We start from the raw sequence: 19,815 nt of genomic DNA, 5'->3' as shown, positions 1-19,815 counted from the left end.
CAGCCGATGGTCCCCTCCTTCCTCCTCTAAAGCCTCAGGCAGGCAACAGGAACATCAAAAAAATAACTAAGTAAACATAAATTGTTGGGGTGGTGGGGGGGGCGGGGGGGTGCAGAGCCACAGGAAACGCAATGATTACTTATCACATATGACCATACAAACAAGAGACAGCTCATACAATTTCATCCTGGTGACAACCCATACATCTGCTATGGCGAACATGGCCTCCACTCCAGCCTTAACTACGCCAAGAATTCTGTCTCCATCCAAATCCGCAGAATGGGGTTTCGGCAGAAGGTGGCCATATTCCATCTCCCCACGGATCCGGCCTCCTCTCATAAACCCTCTAAAGCCTGTCAAAGGACAGGGATAAAGATTTTCACGGTGACCTGCACATTTGTTTCAGTTCAGTTTTTCATTCACAGCAACATTCGCCGCTGGCAGAGATGGGATGGGCCCCAGAAAGCAAAAAGAACCCTTTGATTTTTAATGAGCATCGGCCAACTTATGGCGCAAATACTCATCAGAATCAGGAGTCACATTCAGGTGTGCTTAATGCCCAGGGGCCACCAGGCAGTTCCATTTGTCCCTCCATCTGCTGCACAGCAGGTATGATCATCCCACCCTTCGAGAAGCAGGAGGAGCAGGGATCCACCGCTGAAGAGGTCCTCTGTTACCCTCCTCCAGGTCAGGAAGCAGCTCTAAGCATGACAGCACATGGTCCTCCTAGTTAAAAGGCCTCAAATGGTTAGAACTATAATGAGGAAAAAAAAAAAAATTTCCCGAGGGAGAAACAATGCCCCAGGCTCTGCTGCCCTTCTAGCCCAGCCACCTTGAGCCTAGTGTCCTCCCCTGGAGAGGTCAGGGGGAGGCCATGAGGCTCAGCCAGGGCATCCACCAAGCCTCCTGGGCTTCTAGTGGCAAAGAAAAGGCACCAATTCCTCTGATCAAGGGCCGGAGTGCCCTCTGCCCTGCCAGACACAGGCTGGCAAAGGAATTCCAAACAACAGAGAACCCAGGGTTGCGGACCTAGGCAGGGGTTTTCTCTAACAGGCTCAACTTGCAAAGACATCTGTTAGCACTCTCTTTGAAATGTTTTGGCCTTAAGAAGAAGGGAAAAGGTAATAAAAGGTAATAAAACATTTCTTACAGTCAGAAAAATATATAAAGCCCGTATAATTGGAATGGCTGCCTGCCACTTTCTGAAAGCTATCATAAACCAGAGCGGCTGTCAGGATGGGCACACAGTGAGAATGGGGAGATGTGGAGAGAAGAAACTCCCGACAGGAGAAAGAACACCAAAGGCGCCTCCACGAAAACATTTTCTAGGCCAATCAGGTGATGCATCTCACTGGGAGACTCTGGAAATGGACACCACCAATTCCGGCCATGAGAAAAGCTGGTGACATGGGAGCAGACAGCAGGACCCCAGCCCCGGCTGCATGCACTCAAGGCTCTCCCAGGCGGCTCCAACTGAAGATAGGGACGTGGGCGGCTCCGTCGCACTTGTCCACGTGGACCTCAGACCTTGCTCTTCACATTTTAAAACTTCTCCCCCGTCCCAACCTCAGGACTGGGCTGTCAACACCTAAATATCTCCTCTCCCAGCAAACATCTGTCAGGCACGTCCTCCCAAAAGCCAGGCCTGAACACACTCCACCCTCAAGCATCCACCCTGTACTATTTCCAGAACCTAAGTTTCGTTTTGTTTTTGCTTTTTTGAGCAGTGTGTGTGCTTTGCCTTCCAAACTTTCCCTCTCAACCTGCCAGTTTTCTTCCCTTTCCAGCTGAGCCTGAAGTAACCAGCACAGGACCATGTGTTAACTCCTGGGCTCCTGACTCCAGCCAGGGAAGCTGTGGTCGGCTCCCAAACACCCAGTCATTTATAAGGAGCTTCTGTTCAGATATGGGGAAGGCAGAAATCACGGGAAAAATAAACTTTGTTAAAGGTTTAAGACCAAGGGGTACCTGGATGGTTTAGTAGGTTAAGCGTTTGCCTTCTTCTTGGGTCATGATCCCAGCATCCTGGGATCAAGCCCTGCACTGGGCTCCCTGCTCCTCGGGAAGCCTGCTTCTCCCTCTCCCACTGCCCCTGCTTGGGTTTCCTCTCTCACTGTCAAATAAATCAATAAAATCTATAAACGAACAAACAAATAAACAAAAGGTTTAAGACCAAGATAGCAAAAAAGAAAGGGGGAAAAAAAAGAAGGGGGGCTCATTTCCGTAAATTACATACCAACAACTTGGGACAAATGCCATCAGAACATCAGAACCAGAAACGCCTTAAGAAATGGAAGTTCCATTGGGGCACTGGAGTGGCTCAGTTGGTTAAGCATCCGACTCCTGATTTTGGCTCAGGTCATGATTTCAGAGTCATGAGATCATGCCCCACACCCGGCTCTGCACTGGGTGTGGAGCCCGCTTACGATTCTCTCTGCATCTCCCTCCCCCTATTTACCTGTGCTCGCTCTAGTAAGAAATTTGAAAAATTTTAAAAAATAAAAGAAATTGAGTTCTATCATCAGGAATTACGTAGAACTATTTCATTGTAAGTGATAAAGTTTGTACAATTTTGTTACAACTTTAAATATTTTCTGAATGGAGACAAGTTAGAATTTCTATTCAAAGCAACACATTCTTCTGCACAGGGGCCAGAGGACATCCGTTTATTTCCCTGGATGGTATGACCAGGGGACCCTCATAACCTCCCCCACTCCAGTTCCAGCCTGAAGAGCATGTTCCAAATTGTATTAATCATTCATTTTATTAAGAATCAAGGCTTCTGATACACGTGATGACCACCAGTAATCTCGCTGAATTGATAAAATTTTAAAAACGGCAACAAAACTGAACGTTTCAGCTGGCTTGGGGAAGTCTTACCATGGGTGATGCACATTACTGTCAGGCCTTCCAAAAGACCCTTGGGAGCTCTGGATCAAAAGCCACAGTCGCTTCAGTATAAAGGAAACGCTCATTTTTCCACAGTCAGGCCCCAGTACTAGAAAAGTTTCTTTAAGCCGAAGAAATATTTCATTTCTGTTCTAGAAATGGAATCTGCTGCCTCTGCCTATGCAACATCCATATCCCCTTGACTCAGAAAGATCCTTGTCTTCCATGGGGAAGGTGGGCAGTTGTAGCCCCGATCAGAGTATCACAGCCTCCCACCCAGGGGGCTAGATCAGGGTCAGGCGCATGGTCCAGCCTCGGCTGCCCAAGCTGCCAGAAGCCACCAGAGGCCCAAGGATTCCCTAAGTCTAAAGGGGACGCCAAAGCAAGCAAAGGGAAGGAATAGGAGCAAGACAGAACATGACTGGAACCGCTGGGTCCACCTGCAACAGAAGCCACTTCTGCACGTCTCTGCGGCAGTAGCCAACATGGTCAGCTGTGACGTGTTTTGATCAAGAAGCCTGAGCACAGCCAAACACCAGATACACGGTGAGGGGGCCTCCCCTAAGCCTCCAAACAGGCCTCAGGTAGAAGCACAGGAATACCAACCAGCCTCTCCTCTATCACACCTGACCTGTCACCTCAGGCTGACCTGGGAGCTGCGTCCTTCCCAAGGAGGCTTGTCACTCCTCAAAATGCAGACACCCCAGCCAAGGTCTGGCCATCACCCTTTGTCAGAGCGGCTAATGATAAAGCAAGACCTGCATCGTGACATTTGCAGGGGCAAGCCGGGGAGGAAAACCTCTGAAAACAACCAGAATTCAAACCACACTGAAGACTAGAAACAGGCTAAATGCAACAGCCAAGAGAAAGAAACTAAACAAAAACTTCCAAGGCCAGAGTGGTGCCCCTGGAGGCAAGAAGAATTCCACCGAAATGTGCTCCAGGGGTTTGTGGAACTGGGTGGGGAAATTCCTTCCAAATCTTGAGTTCCCCAATCCCTGCAGAAGGAGGCTCTCTCCCGCCCAGGTGGGTCTCTCCTCCCCTCGGGGCTTCTGGGATGCGGAGGCATGATTCTCACCCCATCCGCTGAGGTCTCCGCCACATCCTTAAGAAGGTTTTGGCAGTGGCTTTTCAGGGATCGGGGACCCTCATCGGGGGTCAGGGCCAGCTCTGAGGCAACAGCAACAATTAGCTCTCCTGACTCCCCAGAACCAGTCACGGGTCAACCGATCCAACTGTGATAGTCCGGACGAGACCAGTAAGTATCACCGAGCGCCCTGGTCGGACAATCATCCCCCCAGATGACAGCCCACACGATCTGTGCCTGGCGGCCTCCCATGACTGCATGTGTACTTAATTCTCTGGGCAGATGACAGGGAGAGCAGTGGGAGGGGGTACTGCCGCCTCGCCTATAGAGTCTCACCAGGGCCGCCCGCAGTCGGCCACCTACCAGAAGCTCCTGGCTCCCCACACATGGCACCTCGGTGGGCAGCACTGAGGGGATTTGACACTCTGACCAAGCGCCTGTGGGGACTTCTGAATATCCTGAAGCGAGTGCCATGGTGTCACCGTAGGACACACATAAACAGTAAGTTCTGGAACACTATGCAAGCCTAGTTGGCTTTCACTTTCCTCCGCATGCAATCCATGAGTGAGGAAACATCTCCACCTTCCTACTGGGGAAAAGGGTACCACGACCATGACAAGGAGGCTCAGTCAGGGGTGGCTGAGACCACAGCTCACATGACCAAACCGAGCCACTTTCCAGAAGACAACGGTCCAGTTAGGACAATATGGACAGTGCCACATTCTTCTCCACAGTAATCACTTCAGACTAAAAAGAAAGGACTATTATGAGCCTGCATCAGCCAAAAGCTCCCAGTAACTCGGAGCCTAATAACCATCACTCATGCAGGGGGAGAAATGAAAAGGAAAAAACAAACAAAAACAAAAATAAAAACAAAAAAACCCTTTACATCCACCAGAAAAATGGTGAGACTCAGCCAAAAAAAAAAAAGAATGTTCTCTTCACTAGCTGAACGGAGAAATAAAATTTTATATCACCATCCAAAAAGTGGGATTTAAAAAAAAAAAAAAAAAGGTAGGGGGAAAACAAACACATACTTGACTTCCAGATGATAAAGCAGTTCCCCTTAAACTGCCCCTGCACCTCACCTCGATCCCTTCTAGGGGACAAATGCCCCAAGGGGGGGGCTGTTAACCTACCACCAGGTGGAGGTGAAGGACTCCAGCCCCTATGCTGGGCAGGGCCTGGCCACCCACGAGGCAGGTGGGCCTCCCACACAGAGCCTCCTGGGCAGCCTCTGCCAGGGCCTGACAGTCACTGGAACAAGTCAGCCAGCCTCCTGCGACTTTCCGTGTTCTTAATTTTTCCAGACGCAGAAGGACTGAAAACACACACGAGGAATTTCATCTTTCTTTACCAACGGGCCCCGAGCACGGGGGTCTCAGAGAAGAGCAGCCTGTGGGTACAGATTACGCAGGTGTTAAAATGCACTCATTTTCAAGATCATGTAGAAGTGGGCAGGCGGAACGCGCCTGGGTGGCTCAGTTGGATGGGTGTCCAGCTCTTGGTGTCTGCTCGGGTCGTGGGATTAAGCCCCGTGTCCGGTTCCATACTCAGTGCACAGTCTGCTTGTCCCTCTGCCTCCCCCCACTTGGCTTGTGCACTAGCACACACAGACACACACACATCCCCTCTCAAATAAATGCAATCTTTTCATAAATAAGTGTGTATGTGCACATACATACGTATGTATCACGTGAACCAGGGTCAGGAGCCCTGTTCTGGTCATTCTGGCTGCACCCTCATCTGACACAGCCTGACACAGTTTCACTCTCTGATTCAGGGACAGGGTGTATCAAGCCATACCTCCCCTGCAGGGTCAAGGATCAAACACCTTGACAGCTGGACCAAGGCGATACATAAACATGCGATAAAGGAAAAAAGAACAGAATATTTTTAAGATTATTTATTTGACAGAGAGCACGAATGAGAGAGGGAACATAAGCAGGGGGTGTGGGAGAGGGAGAAGCAGGCTCCCCACTGAGCAGCTATGGGACTGGGATCATGACCTGAGCTCAAGGCAGGCGCCCAACGACTGAGCCACCCAGGTGCCCCAAAAAGAAAATTCTTTATTGCTCCCTATCTCCCTTTTGTTCTTCCAAGTAGTTTTGCAAGTGACCAATTATGGACAGTGTTCTTAAAAAAATCATGCCAAAATGCAAACAATGTGGTGTTGTAGACGCACAGAATCAGGAGACAGGAAACCAGGGCTCTCTGAAGCACCAAGCAAGCCAGTGACTGACCTCCTTGCTTCTAAAATGATGAGGCAGACCAGCTGCTCTCCCTAAGGCCTTCAATTTCCCAGACCCTCTTTCTGACAAATGGCTCAATCCCTTGCCATCTCTATGGTGTCACGGGGAGCCCAAGCTTCTGGCCAACCCCAGCCACAGGTCACTGACTGCAGGGCTAGAATTTTGGCCAAGGTTCCTCTTGGTCTAGGGAGGGCTCAATGGTGGGCCAAACAGCAGGGCTTCCCAGGCTTTTGGAAGTGTGAAGCCTATCCCTCAGAGCCTTTCCCTCTCCCAGGAAGGCAGTTTGTATGTGACCCCTGGGCTAGAAAGTCTCTATTTCTAACATGCTGTGAATCTGTTACTAGAAATACCCACTAATAAGACAGCAATGCCACCCAGGGACTGGGGACCACAGAACGGGGGCTTCTGACAGCTAGCCACACCCAGCCCACATCATGGGGCAGGCCCAGCTATGGGTCACACTTCGAGCAGTGCAAGGTTCCAGCTTGAGACATTTGAAAAAAATGCAAAGCTGCATGGGAAAATTTAGATTTCCCATGATTTCGGGCTTAATTTAGCCCTGGCTGGTCAGTGTGATGGCACTAAGTCCTGGGCTGCTGCCATCTCCTGAGGAGCCAGAGAGAGCGCGGGGAAGCAAAGCGAGGGTGAGCTAGGGGTCCCCTCGGCCAGGACCCCACAGACTCGGTTTCAGGCACGGCGGTGACCGAACACTTCTCAAAAGGAGCTCAAGCTTGCCAAGAGGAGCCTTGTGGGAAGGGAACGGGTATTTCCACCCTTTTCAGTGCAAAAGCAAAGCCAGGAGGAAAATGACTGGTTCGCTCACCTCTGCCTTGCCACCAGCAGCTGTTCCGGGAGGTCGTGTGGGGTTCTCCTCACCATGGCCATGAAGGAATGAGGCGGATTTCTGTGCGCAGCAAGGGGGGAGTAACCTCCACAGACACCAGATACATGGGACCCTCAAGGGGTCCCCAGGGCCCCCCACCCCCCACCCCAAGAAGCAGGGAGGTGGTGGACGGTCAGGCCAGAGCCTCAGAGACCAGAGGACAGGCTCACCTGAGCAAAAGAAAAAAAAAAACCGAGAGGCCAAAATTATCCTAAATTTGGGCCCAGGCTAAGGTGGGGAAGGATGAGACTCCAAGGTTAACTCTTTCTATGCCACCATGTGCCACACCCTCTTCTGCAATCACTCTCGTTCTTACTGGGACAGCCTGCTCCCTGTCACTTCACAGAAATCCCTGGCCCACACACCGGCCCCCACCACACACCCCACCCACCTGCTGCCTCTCCCACCTGCATTCTTCCCACCACTGTCACTGGACCGGCTTCCTCACCAGAGCCCACGTTTAAGCAACAACGCCCTGGGCCACCAGTCGCCATTTTGTCACCAGCCTTGATTCTCAGCAGAGCCCCGCTCTCTACTGGGCATTTTCTGGCTTGTGTGCCTGCTTATCTCCTATGCCCCCGACCCCCCACCTCTGTGAGAGCAGAGTCCTGCCTATCTTCCCCTCGCTCTCCTCTGAGCCTAGCATACAGTGAGCACTGGGTAAAGCCAGGGGCAGCCAGGAAGAAAATCTGAAAAATGACCCGTTTCCCTTTTTGCTCACTATCACGGGAGTTCAAAACAGCTGCTCACCACAGGGACTGCCCTACATGAAGCCTCCTGGGTGCTCACGTCAGGAGAGTGGACAGTCGCCCAAGCCGGCACCCTTCAGGGCTGCAGGAGAGCCGGAGAGCAGAGACCACTCCCGACGGCCTGGGCTCAGAAGCAAGGCTGGCCAGTGTGCGAGGGCTAACACAGGGGCTTCTCAGGCTGACCCTAAGCACCGACATCCTTCCTTTTCCAGTGGGAAGAGCTGAGGCAGGCCGATGAGCAATCCTTAGCCTCTGCGTCCACACCTGTCGGCTGTAGCCAGCAGCTGCCCAGGCAGACAACGGCAAACCATCGGTGTCCAAATGCCTGCCTCCTGTCCCCGGCAGCACCGAGGGGACAGCATCTGTAGCAATGTTCCTCGGCCTGTCCCTGAGGACAACACACAGAGAACGCCCCAAGCGGGAGCGGAAAGGCCGCAGAAGCCTCTCGGTGAGAAATGTGCTGGATGCCTAGGGTCTGCTGGGGTGGGAGGTGCACAACCACCTCCCTCCTGAGCACACAGACCACCTGTTAAACGCGGTCTCCATTCCAGCTCTTGCCCTTTGCGGCTGGCATTTCCCAGAAAGGTCTCAGATGGGCTCATTCTTTGAGACCAGTAATTGTCACAGAATACCATTGGAAGAGCAATGGAAAAGAGAAGAGGCCTCTTCAAGAGAAGCCAGCAAACCAGTACCTGAGGTCTGACCATCGGCTGTGCAAGTTCAAGACCAGACGTGTGACCTCATGAAGTCTTCCTAATGGTCTGAGCGGGAGCGACTCTTACCACCCTCGTTTTACAGACGGGGAAGCTGACGCCCAGAGAGGCTTGGGAACCGGACCAAGCTATGCTGCCAGCACGGGTTAGGACCAGGATTTGACCTCAGACCTCTGGCATCTGGTCCCACACCGGGATTTCTTCTGGCTTCATGCCAGTCCAGCGCCCAAAGTCGTGACAGCGATGAACCTGTCCCTGCTGAAGCTGCAAGTCTAGGAAGGCGCCTCCTGCGTACATGTTTAAGAGGCCAGAAGACGGCGGAGAAGCTACCGTTGAGCTAGAGGTCCTGTCCCCAGTCAGCTCACCAGACCCAGTGAGCAGGGGCAAAGTCGCTAGAGTTAGAAGGGTCTCAGGTCTCATCTACATGCAGATACCGAGGTCCAGAGCAGTTTAACGCTGCACCCAGATCAGACTTGGGCACTCCCAGCTCCTACCAGCATGGCCAACCAAGGAAGCGGGTTTTAATGCTCTTCAAAGAAAGCTTCCCCTTGAAAGGTGTAAGGTACTATAGGCCAGCAATACAATGAAACCAGTCAGGAAATACCACAGAAATCCAAAGCTATTTCTAAAAATGTGCTTTAGGGGCGCCTTTAGTTGAGTTTGACTCTTGATCTCAGCTCTGGTCATGATCTTGAGGTTGTGAGTTCAACCCCCGGCTGGGCTCCACACTAGGAATGGAGACTACTTAAAAAATAAGGGGCACCTGGGTGGCTCAGTGGCTTAAGACTCTGCCTTCGGCTCAGGTCATGATCTCAGGGTCCTGGGATCAAGTCCTGCATTGGGCTCTCTGCTCAGCAGGGAGCCTGTTCCTCCTCTCTCTCTGCCTACTTGTGATCTCTGTCAAATAAATAAATAAAATCTTTAAAAAATAATAATAAGAATAAATAAAATAGAATTCAAATTTTAAAATGTATTCTTGGGGCACCTGGGTGGCTCAGTGGGTTAATGCCTCTGCCTTCAGCTCAGGTCACGATCTCAAGGTCCTGGGATAGAGCCCTGCATCGGGCGCTCTGCTCAGCAGGGAGCCTGCCTCCCTGCCTACTTATGATCTCTGTCTGTCAAACAAATAAAATCTTTTTTAAAAATGTATTCTTCAGAATACATTTTTAAGAAATGATGTCTCTTTGGCTGTAACCCCGTCTCCTACTAAGTAAGTCACATCAACTTGAACAACCTAAAAAACCTACATTATTCCTTTGAAATTGGTGCCGTTCTCTGAAATACCACTCAGAAAAGACTAGGTCGCAATGCTGAAAGGTAAACTTCCTTTTTTGGTACAAAATAAAAATATTATTTCCCTCCTTCCTCCTCTGCTGGACACATTCCCAGTGTTTTATTTACTCTGCAATACTGACTGGATATATTAGGAGGAAATGTTCCTTCTAACTCTTAAATGTCAGAGTCTGCCCCAGAAAAGGCATGAGCCAGCCCTAATGTCTTCTTGCTATTCCTCTTGTTTGCTTCGATTTTTATTATGTACTATTGGATACACATAAAAGATTAAGTGCAAACCACATGTGAGACACAAACCAAAGGGGCCCATGACACCCACATTCTCCTCAGGGCATTGCATGACCGCAATTCCCACCCAGAGGGGTCCCTCCCCTCCCTACTTCCTCTGCCCCGGGCACACAGTTCAGGTTCTGAGTTCTACAGTCCCTGGTATTTTTTAAAAAATATAATTTTACCACAAGTGTTATAAAACCAAATAACGTAAGTCTTCCACAGCTTGTTTCTGTCATTCAATGCTGAGTTTCTAAGACTCATCCACATTGCTCCTCCATATGGTGGGCTGCAGTCTACCCATTTCGTGTTCATATTTAACAACTGACCCACGCACCGTCCCATCCACGGGCATCTAAACTCTTTCCAAATTTCTGCCATCACGGATACGTCTGAAGTGTGGTCTGTGCCTCTGTCTCCTGGGACACATGTGCAGAGCTGTTCCCGAATATGTTCCTGAGAGCTGAAGAAACAGCTCAGCCCATTTACAGAGTGTGCAAATCTCTCTGCATATCTTAAAAATATTTTTGCTGCCCTAATTTATATCATTTTATCGTTACGGAGCAGATCTATTAATGGTTGAACAAGCACTCTTTACACACTCAGTGTGTAAAGAACAATGCCCACAGGCCCGGGGGTTGGGGGTGGGGGAGCTGCTGTTAGGGAAGCACAAGGCGTGCTTTCTGGTCTGGGCTGGGGGTAGATCAAAGGCATGCTCCAGCAAGAAGATCAGGACGGGCTGCAGGATTCGGCAGGTGCATCTGAGGCAGTGGGGTTGAAGAATGAGAGGTACGAGCCTGTGTATGGGGGGAGAAGGCCATGCAGGTAGAGCACAGAGACAGTGCGGGGTCCGGGGGCAGGCGGGCTGGTGGAGGCTGCAGGGCTTCATTTGGCACACGACAGAATCTGGACTTGCCTACTGTGCTTATTCACTTTCAAGATTTTAACATATCGGGATGCCTGGGTGGCTCAGTTGGTTAAACGGCTGCCTTCAGCTGAGGTCATGATCCCAGCATCCTAGGATCAAGTCCCACATTGGGCTCCTTGCTCGGCAGGGAGCCTGTTTCTCCCTCTGCCTCTGCCTACCACTCTGTCTGCCTGTGCGCGCTCTCTCGCTCTCTCTCTCTCTGACAAATAAATTTAAAAAAAAAATCTTAAAAAAAAAAAATAAAAGATTTTAACATATCCCGGTAACAACAATAACAGGGGCTAACACACAGCATGCACTGTGTGCCAGGCACTGTCTTAGGAACTGTCTCACTGAATTCCTACTATACGCGGCACTATTGTCGGTTTACTATTTTTCTTTAAGTCCATTTCCTTTTGACACAACTGGGTGGCTCAGTTGGTTAAGCTCTGGCCCGGGTCGTGATCCCAGAGTCCTGGGATTGAGTCCCACATCGGGCTCCTTGCTCAGTGGGGAGCCCACTTCTCCCTCTGCCTGCCACTCCCCTTGCTTGTGCTATTTCCCTCTAACAAATACATACAAATCATTAAAAAAAATCAATAAATTTTTTTAAAAATCCACTTACTTTTAAATTCAAATACCCACTTTAACAACATATGACGAGATCAGGGATCACTGCGATGGCATTTTGGAAGAGGGGGGCCTTCGTGTTTCATTTTTGAGGTATCGCAAAGAGCACATAATACTCACCGTCTTCGAGTGTCAGTTCACACCTACAACTGGGCACAGTCACAGCGCTGAACTACCATCAACGCTAATTCCAGAACATGACCATCACCCCCCAGAAGGAAACCTTACCCGTGAGCAGACCCCTTCCCCTGGCCTCTAAGACGTTCTGTCTCTAGGGATTTGCCCATTCCAGACATTACAGATGAATGGAAATCATCCCATCTCTGGCCTTCAGTGTCTTGCTCTTCCACTGAACGTTTTTTCAAGGTTCATCTGTGTTGATTACGTATCAGTACTTCATTCCTTTTCATGGCTGAATAATTTTCCCCCGTACGGACACGTTTTACCTGCTGTGTTGGAGGACGTCTGGGTTGTTCCCCTCCCTTACCGGCTATCACAAATAGTGTTGTTATGAACATCTGCATCCAAGTGTTTGCATTGACGTACATGTTCAGCTCTCCTGGGCATACACTGGGGAGTGGACCTGTTGGTTCACACAGTCAGTCCATGTTGAACTTTCTCAACTGCCATAGTCTTACAGCATTTCTAAGATAACTGTGAAAATGAGTAACGTTCAAGTGCGCACCACTTAAAATTATTTTAGGAAATATTGTTGGAACGAAGCTACGGAAGCTGGCTTTTGTTTTGTTTGGGAGCAGAGGAATGACGCTGTTGGAAGAGTATTTCTGGAATCCTGACCAAGCAGCACAGGGTGAGAAGGCCAGGGTGGGGAAAAGGGAGGGTGATCTGGACGGAAGACGATTTACACCGACCCCAAGGGAGGCGATGAAGGGAACTGGGGCCTGAATGTGGGTGTAGCAGGGCAACAAAAGGGCAGGAGACCTCAAACATAAACACAGAGCAGGAGACTCAAGCTCTGATGGCCAAATGTCAGTGTGGGGTCCAACAGGTGGGGGTGGAAGTAGCCAGGAGAACAGAGGCTCCCTGCATGGAAGATAAAGGTGGGAAGGGTTTACAAGTTTCAGGAGAAGGAAAGAGCCAGAACCGGTGGTTTCATTTCAAACAACCAAACGTAGCTGGAGGTTCTAGCAAAACAGGCATGAAAAAGGCCGACTGGCAGCCGGCACCTAGAGCTGGGGAGGGGTACTGGGATCCACATGTCCCTCTCGGAGGGGCATGTGAGAGCATCTGAGGAGAACAGGCAGATCAGGGACTGGGACAGAACTCAGGAGGCTGGCAGTCTCTGGGCAAAGTCCGACAAGGGCCGGGGGGTAGGGGGACAGAAGACATAGGAGAACCCCCAGAGCAGGAGAGGGGAAAGCTTCTGGGAGTGCTGCTGATCAGCAGGGACAGAGGAGCATTCAGAGGATGTGGCGAGGAGCATGCTTCTCGGTGCCGTGAGCAGCAGCGGGTGACTGGAGGAGCCTGGCCTCCTCCTAGTGACACCAACCAGTGGCTCAGACACCCTCGTGAGGGAGGCCCCACAGAACTTCCCGCCCCATAGCTCCACGGCACATGCTACCTCCTCCCCAGTCTCAGGGCAAAACTGGACCCATCACCCAAATTCCCCTTCCCACCAGGGATCCTCTGCTGGAGGATCCACCACCTGCTGCCCGCTGGGGCTTCCGGCTCTCCCTCCACTTCTTCCTTCTTCCTCCCATGACCTCTGGACTGCAGCTCTTGGGGGACAGAGGCCCCGACTGTCTCCACACTGCTGCCTGCTCACAGGGCCTGGCACGGTGCCTGGCACACATCTGCTACAGGAATGAATGACTCCACAGGGCACCAAGTCCAGCCCACCTGCTCACACACTCCCTCCAAACACCCCTCCTGGCATCCTGTGCTCCTCTCCGTACCTCCCCCCACCCACCAAACCTCCAGATGCTCTGACGGAATATAAAACACAACCTGTCAATGCTGTAGTTCAGAAATAACACTTTGGCAGAGTGGAATGATGGCCGCTCTCCCACCACTGTCTGGCCCCATCACTGAATCTTAGTTTTCTCTGGAAAATGTGAATGGTACCCCACAAAACACCATGAGACAGTGGACAGGAACAGGTTGTGAGAACTGGTGAAAGCTTTGGCTTCTACTGGTTGCCATGCTTGTCCACATCATTAGCAGGCCCGTGGCCCCTTGCCACCCATCGCCAACTCAGAAAAAGAGTAAAGCAGGACCAAGCTGATGGGGCAGGGGGGATTTCTGAGTCAATTTCACACTAAACTGAACAAGCAGTCTGCAAACCATCTTTTTTGTTTTTTTCCTAATTCTTAAAAGATTAAAGTATGCTGCCAAATGTCAAAACACAAAAGCCAAAAAGAAATTGAAGTTGTTATTTTCCTTTTGGTTTTATCTTCATTAGCCAAATGCTTTTGTTCAAACAATGTTTACACTGCCATTGTCCGGATTTGTTTAGAAAAATAATAAAAGGGGGCACTTCCAGCACGGAGGCCTGAGCTCGTACACAAATCTGCCCAGTTTCTCCTGGGCCCAGAAAATACTCCAGTTGATAAATCTGTTGCACCAGAGGCTGAGGAAGAACTGTTTACTTGCCTTGGAATCCTCACTGGCCACGTCAGTACCCAAGCCTCCCCCTCCTCCAACCACCCAGGGGATAAGCAGCCGTGAGAACAGGGCAGCTCTTCAGCACACTTATGCCTCACAAGGAAAACGTGAAACAGACGCCTGGGATGGCTTGGGGACGGCCTGGGGATGGCTTGGAGACGGCCACTGAGCAGAGAGCCCGATGCGGGGCTTGATCCCAGGACCCTGAGATCATGACCTGAGCGGAAGGCAGAAGCTTTAACCCACTGAGCCACCCAGGCAGCCAAGGGGTTATGTTAGAACCACATACTCTGTGCTGACTATGTGCCCAAATTCTGCAGGGGAGGCATTTTACAGGTGAGAAACGAGACGTTGAGTAACACAGAGCATGAGCTGGGGTGACGTCTGTGCCCCTACTAGAGCCACAACACACCCTGTGGAAACCCGGGACGAGCCCAGTCCTTAACCTGGGCCGATTTAAGGTTACTCCGGTGAGGCTGCCTTTCTCCTCTCCCATACCATCATCACACACTCCTTCCCAAGCTGCTCCTTGGAGGATCTGAGGTCTTCTTATGGACCAGCTTTCAAGGCTGACCCATTTCGTTCCAGGTAATTTCTACCCTGGAGCTCCCGCCTGACTGATGAACCCTTCCTGGCCTGACCTGTCCCCTGACCTGGGGAATCACTCTCCTGGGTCCCACAAAAGCCCCTTGTTCTTCGCCATAGTAATGAGTTCTACTCACCAAGTATTTCCAGGTCAGGTCCCTCTGCATTTCTCCACCCCTCTCTGAGGTCAGTCATGGCACCAGCCAACAAATTGTGCCAGAAGTGACATGTGGCGTTTTTCCTGTCAAACACTTTAAAAGCCAGCGTGTGATTCTCTGAACTTCCTTCTCAAATGGTGGTGATGGTAGAGGCCTTGAAGATGGAACTCCTTATCTACTCGCGGGAAGGGAAACCATGTCCACACGCAGACCTGTGCACCAATGTTCACAGCAGCACTGCTTATGACAGCAAGGTGGAAAGAGCTTTGTCCATCAGCAGATGAACGCATAAAGACAATGTGGTATAGCCATAAAATGGAAAACTGTGCAGCCTTAAAAAGGAATGGAGTACAGATACATGCTACAACACGAGAAACTTTGAAAATACACTGAAGAGGAGACAGCCACGAAAGGTCACATAGTGTATAATCCCATTTATACGAAATGTCCAGAACAGGCCCACCCACACAGACAGGAAGGAGACCAGAGGCTGATGGAAGGGGGAGAGGGGATGACTGCTTAACGGATATGAGGTGTTTTGGAGAGTGATGAAATGTAAAATACAACTGTGCGGGATGGTTGTATAACTCTGAATACACAAAAAACTACTGAACTGTTCATTTCAAACAAGTGAACTTTACTGCATGGTATATAAGTTGTGTATCAAAGCCGTTAACCAATAACAAAGAATCAGACGGGTGCTTCCATCAGCCTGGGCCCGTGAACGACTATGATGACCAAACGTGCCGGACACGGAGCAGGAGGACAAGTAAGGCCACAGACACGTGAGGGGCTGCTTATTTTCACAGCATCGAGTGGCCCATCCCCATGCAGACTCCAAATGCTTCTACACTATTTTATGTTCATGTTGAAAATGTGTCTGTGGTCAATTAATTTAAAAATCATGGAAGGAAGCCAGGGTCGTGGTTCTGTCCCAACAGAGACCAGACTCTGTCCCAAGGCCACAGTCTGAATCCTTAAACACAGGAGATGGGGTGGGAAGGAAGTGCTTGAAAAAGTCTGGCTAGACTGAAATTAATTCCTAGCCTGAGAAATTTTTACAACTCACAACACAACAAACTCATCTTCCGAAAACCAAAAGAGCTCACAGAAACGAAGAAATAAACAACCAATACCCCATCTCAAGATGGGAAAAGAACCGTCCACGCAAAAATAGAAATGGTCTTTAAACACTTCAGAAAAATGTAAATTAAAACTACATTGAGCAGAAGCAGTTGGGTTCTTGTATATCAAAATAGCAAAACACCAAAAAGGAAGTTGAAAGGACCCCACTCCTACTATCAAAGCCACTGTCAAGCCTTCCTGACGCCCTGTAACCGTGCACCTTCCCACCTTCCACCAAGTGGAAAATGAACTCCAAGCAGCAAACAAAACAAACAAACAAAAAAACAAACAAACAAAAATAAACTACATGGAGTTACTTTGGACACCCGTCAGGTTGGCAAAAATCCAAACATCTGACTATACGTTCTCTTGGCGAGGCTGTGGGGAAACAGGCACTCACAGTTGCTGATGCAGTATAACGGCAGCCAGCCCTGCAGAGGGCAAGTGGGCAAAATCAATCAAACCACAAACGTGTTTACCCGCCCCCGCCCCAGCAATGTCCCAGGGACCTGACCCTTAGGTCCACCTACAGGTGCCCGAAAGGATGCAGGTAATATGACTGGGTGTAGGTGCATGGATGCCACTGCAGAAGGGATGGGACAGAAAACAAAGTAAACAAGGGAAATGACTCTTGTTCCTCCAAGAAAAGGGAATACTACATAGCTCAAAGAGAATGACGATGACTCTCCAAGTACTGACGTAGAAAAGTCTCCAGGCTACAGTGGTCGGTCAAAGAGCAAGGTGTAGAGGCTAGGTGCGGGAACAAAAAGGGAGAAGGAAGGATATAAGTCTGTAAATTTGTGTTTGTCTTATTTGTGTAAAGGAACACTAGAAGGATATCGAAACTACTGAAAGGGGTTTTCTATTAAGGAGAAAGGAGGTGGGGAACAAGGTAGATGACATCAGAGGAGAAGGACAAGATCTCTCAAAGTATACTTTTGTATCTTTTTATTTTAGACCAATGTCAATGTGTGGCCTATTCCAAAAAACATAAAAAGAAAATGAAACATTTGGACAAAATGTAAGGGGCGCCTGGGTGGCTCAGTGGGTTAAGCCTCTGCCTTCAACTCAGGTCGTGATCTCAGGGTCCTGGGATTGGGCTCCGCATGGGGCTCTCTACTCGGCAGGGAGCCTGCTTCCCCCTCTCTTTCTGCCTGCCTCTCTGCCTACTTGTGATCTCTCTGTGTGTCAAATAAATAAATAAAATCTTTAAAAAAAAAAAAAAAGTAAGCCCTATCCTCATTAAAACAATATCAAAGCCCTTGGCCAGCAGGTCCCAGATGCTGGTGGCCTCAGCAGGACAGGAGTAAGCATCACCCGGGCCCTCCATTCCTCTGCTGGCTCACCTGTGAGAGCCCCCACGACCCCGGGAAAGCTCAAGGGCAGGCACCAGCAGCCAGCCCTGCCACAGTCTCTGCCAGGCTCTGCAGGTTTCACACCTGGAAGGCTGCAAATGGCCTATGGTGGTCTTTCCCAACCGTCCACACCCCTTTCCAACCTGTACTCTCCCCTGCACTGCCCAGAGATCTGTGCACCCCCATCCCCACCCTCCCATCCCTACTCAACCCTCCTAACCCTCACCCCCACTCCATCCCATGCCCGGCCCCGAACAGGTCTCTCTCTGATCAGCAGGGGCAAAGGGAAGGGAGGGAAGAACAAGAAACCACGAGCCCCCACAACTTGAGCAGCAAGAGAGTCCCCAGCACCGGCGACCAGCCAGGCAGCAGCAGAGTATTGGGGCATGCGGGTCGATCCGACACAAGTTCCGTCTGCCAAGACGGCACATGACACAGCCCATGGGGAGCAGGAAACACAGCTGATACCTTATGGTGGAAGCCCAAAGGGTACAGACCAGGTGTGGACTGGGCAAGGGGGAGATCAAGGTGGGCGAGTGGCCCACAGAGCACACTCCAAGCAAAATAAGTGGCTCGGTCCCCAGCGCAGCAAGCAGAGAGAGGACAGTGGTGAGAGGTGAGGCCAGGAGAGACTCTTCCTCCAGGCCCTCCAGGGCAAGGGGCATCCCGCCCTCCAGACCCACCAGAGAGTGCAAGCACCCCAGGAGGCAGCCCTCCTCCCTGCCGATCTCTCTCTCTCTCTCTCTCTCTCTCTCTCCCTCTCTCGGTCCCTGGAGAACTAAGGGGGGAAAGCTGAAAACAAAAGCTGCAAGTGAGGACAGGCTTTGGCCCTCAAAGAGGTGATACTCATTGGTCTGGAAATTTCTCTCTGAAGTGACTCAGTGCTCAAAAGATGCCAAGTGAAGGAGGTAGTGCGCTCTCTCATCTTCAACAAAAGCAGCAGCAAAACCATGTTTCCACAAGACCTCCCGGAAGGAGCATGACCTTAGGCTGACTGATTTAAATGATATTTCCATGAGCCTCACAGGGCAGTTTTTTAGAAATCTCATTTCTGAGGCCTCAATTTGGAAGCCAGTGGGTTACAAAATGAGTTTTTTCTCTTAAAGAAGACATTTCCCCTTTTCAAATTTTAAATGGATTTCCTTCTTCCAATTTGAAAAGAACAAAAACAAAGACCTTGATAATAACTTTTAAGTTTCTATCAAAAAGATTTCTTAAATATTCACCAGTCGGTAGTGTGACACAGCACCCAAATGCAAACTCAAAGTGGCGAGTCTATCCCATGCCACGCCCCTGGCCACCAGGCCCCCAGCCGGATGCAGCACAGAGCAAGGGCCTGCCCTCCTCCCGGGACAGGCAGCCTTGTGGGAGAGCTGACCTCTTTCACAGGGGATGGCTCAGGAACAGGGCAGGCGTGCGTCATAGCGGTGGGCAGAGAAATCAGAGGCCTTCCCCCAGTGCGGCAGACCTGCTCATGAAACCCTTCCGGTGTCCCCATGTGATGCCAGTGCTGAGGGCCCCAGAAGGAAATGACCATCACTGACAGGTCACAGGTCTCCCTGAAGTGAGCGAGCTGACCACGACCTAGACCAGCTCTCTGGACTGGATCAGAGTGAGCTGGTGAACCTCAGGCAAACACATTTCCTAAGGAACTAGCCTGTGGCCTCTTCTGGGGGCTTCCTTTTTTTTTTTTTTTTTTAAGATTTATTTATTTGACAGAGAGAGAAACAGCGAGAGAAGGAACACAACCTGGGGGAGAGCGAGAAGCAGGCTCTGCACTGAGATGGGAGCCTGACGTGGGGATTGATCCCAGGACCCTGGGATCATGACCTGAGCCGAAGGCAGATGCTTAACCATCTGAGCCACCCAGGCACCCTATCTCTTCTGGGGACCTCTGAAGACAGTGGCAATCAACTGTGTGGGAGGAACAGGCTGATGCCCACCTCAGCAACATATTATGGGCTCAGCATCACCAAAGGGAAAAGTCACATTCAGCGAACAAAAGTGCTGCCAGCTTGACCGCTGCTCTTACCTAAGAACAGAAGACAACATTTGGGCATCAGATTAGGTATGGCTTAGTCTACTCTCTATTGTACATCAGAGATGGGGAAACTGAGGCCCAGAGAAGTCTCTGAAATGCACGCAGTGCTAGAGGTCCTTGGTTCCCCTGTCTAGCTCTGAAGTCATCCTCCGGGCTGACCGCTTCCCCTCCATGCTTCCCCATCTGAGCACCATCACCAACAGCCCCGCCCGCCCTCACCCACAGCCACCTGGTTAATCAACCTCTCCAGCCA

General features: G+C 50.5%; 1 protein-coding gene across 8 annotated transcripts in view; it reads right to left on the bottom strand.

Moving 5' to 3' along the window:
* Nucleotides 1–19,815, bottom strand: part of EPN2 (epsin 2) — an 82,368-nt gene that overhangs the window by 47,965 nt on the left and 14,588 nt on the right. The window contains exon 1 of one of the 8 annotated variants that reach the window (XM_045083666.1): nucleotides 7,052–7,194. The exons of 6 other annotated variants lie outside the window; for them this stretch is intronic. The gene's annotated coding sequence lies outside the window, so the exon portion shown is untranslated. Of the gene's footprint in view, nucleotides 1–5,115; nucleotides 5,136–7,051; nucleotides 7,195–19,815 lie in introns of those variants that run through there. One more of the 8 variants, XM_045083664.1, reaches the window with a different exon arrangement.

The sequence above is a fragment of the Mustela putorius genome, unplaced genomic scaffold (genome assembly GCF_011764305.1).
Source record: "Mustela putorius furo isolate JIRA1106 unplaced genomic scaffold, ASM1176430v1.1 tig00000731_pilon_pilon_pilon, whole genome shotgun sequence".
Lineage (NCBI taxonomy): Eukaryota > Metazoa > Chordata > Mammalia > Carnivora > Mustelidae > Mustela > Mustela putorius.
Note: the sequence above shows the minus strand (reverse complement) of the source record. Positions and strands in the feature narration are given on the sequence as shown.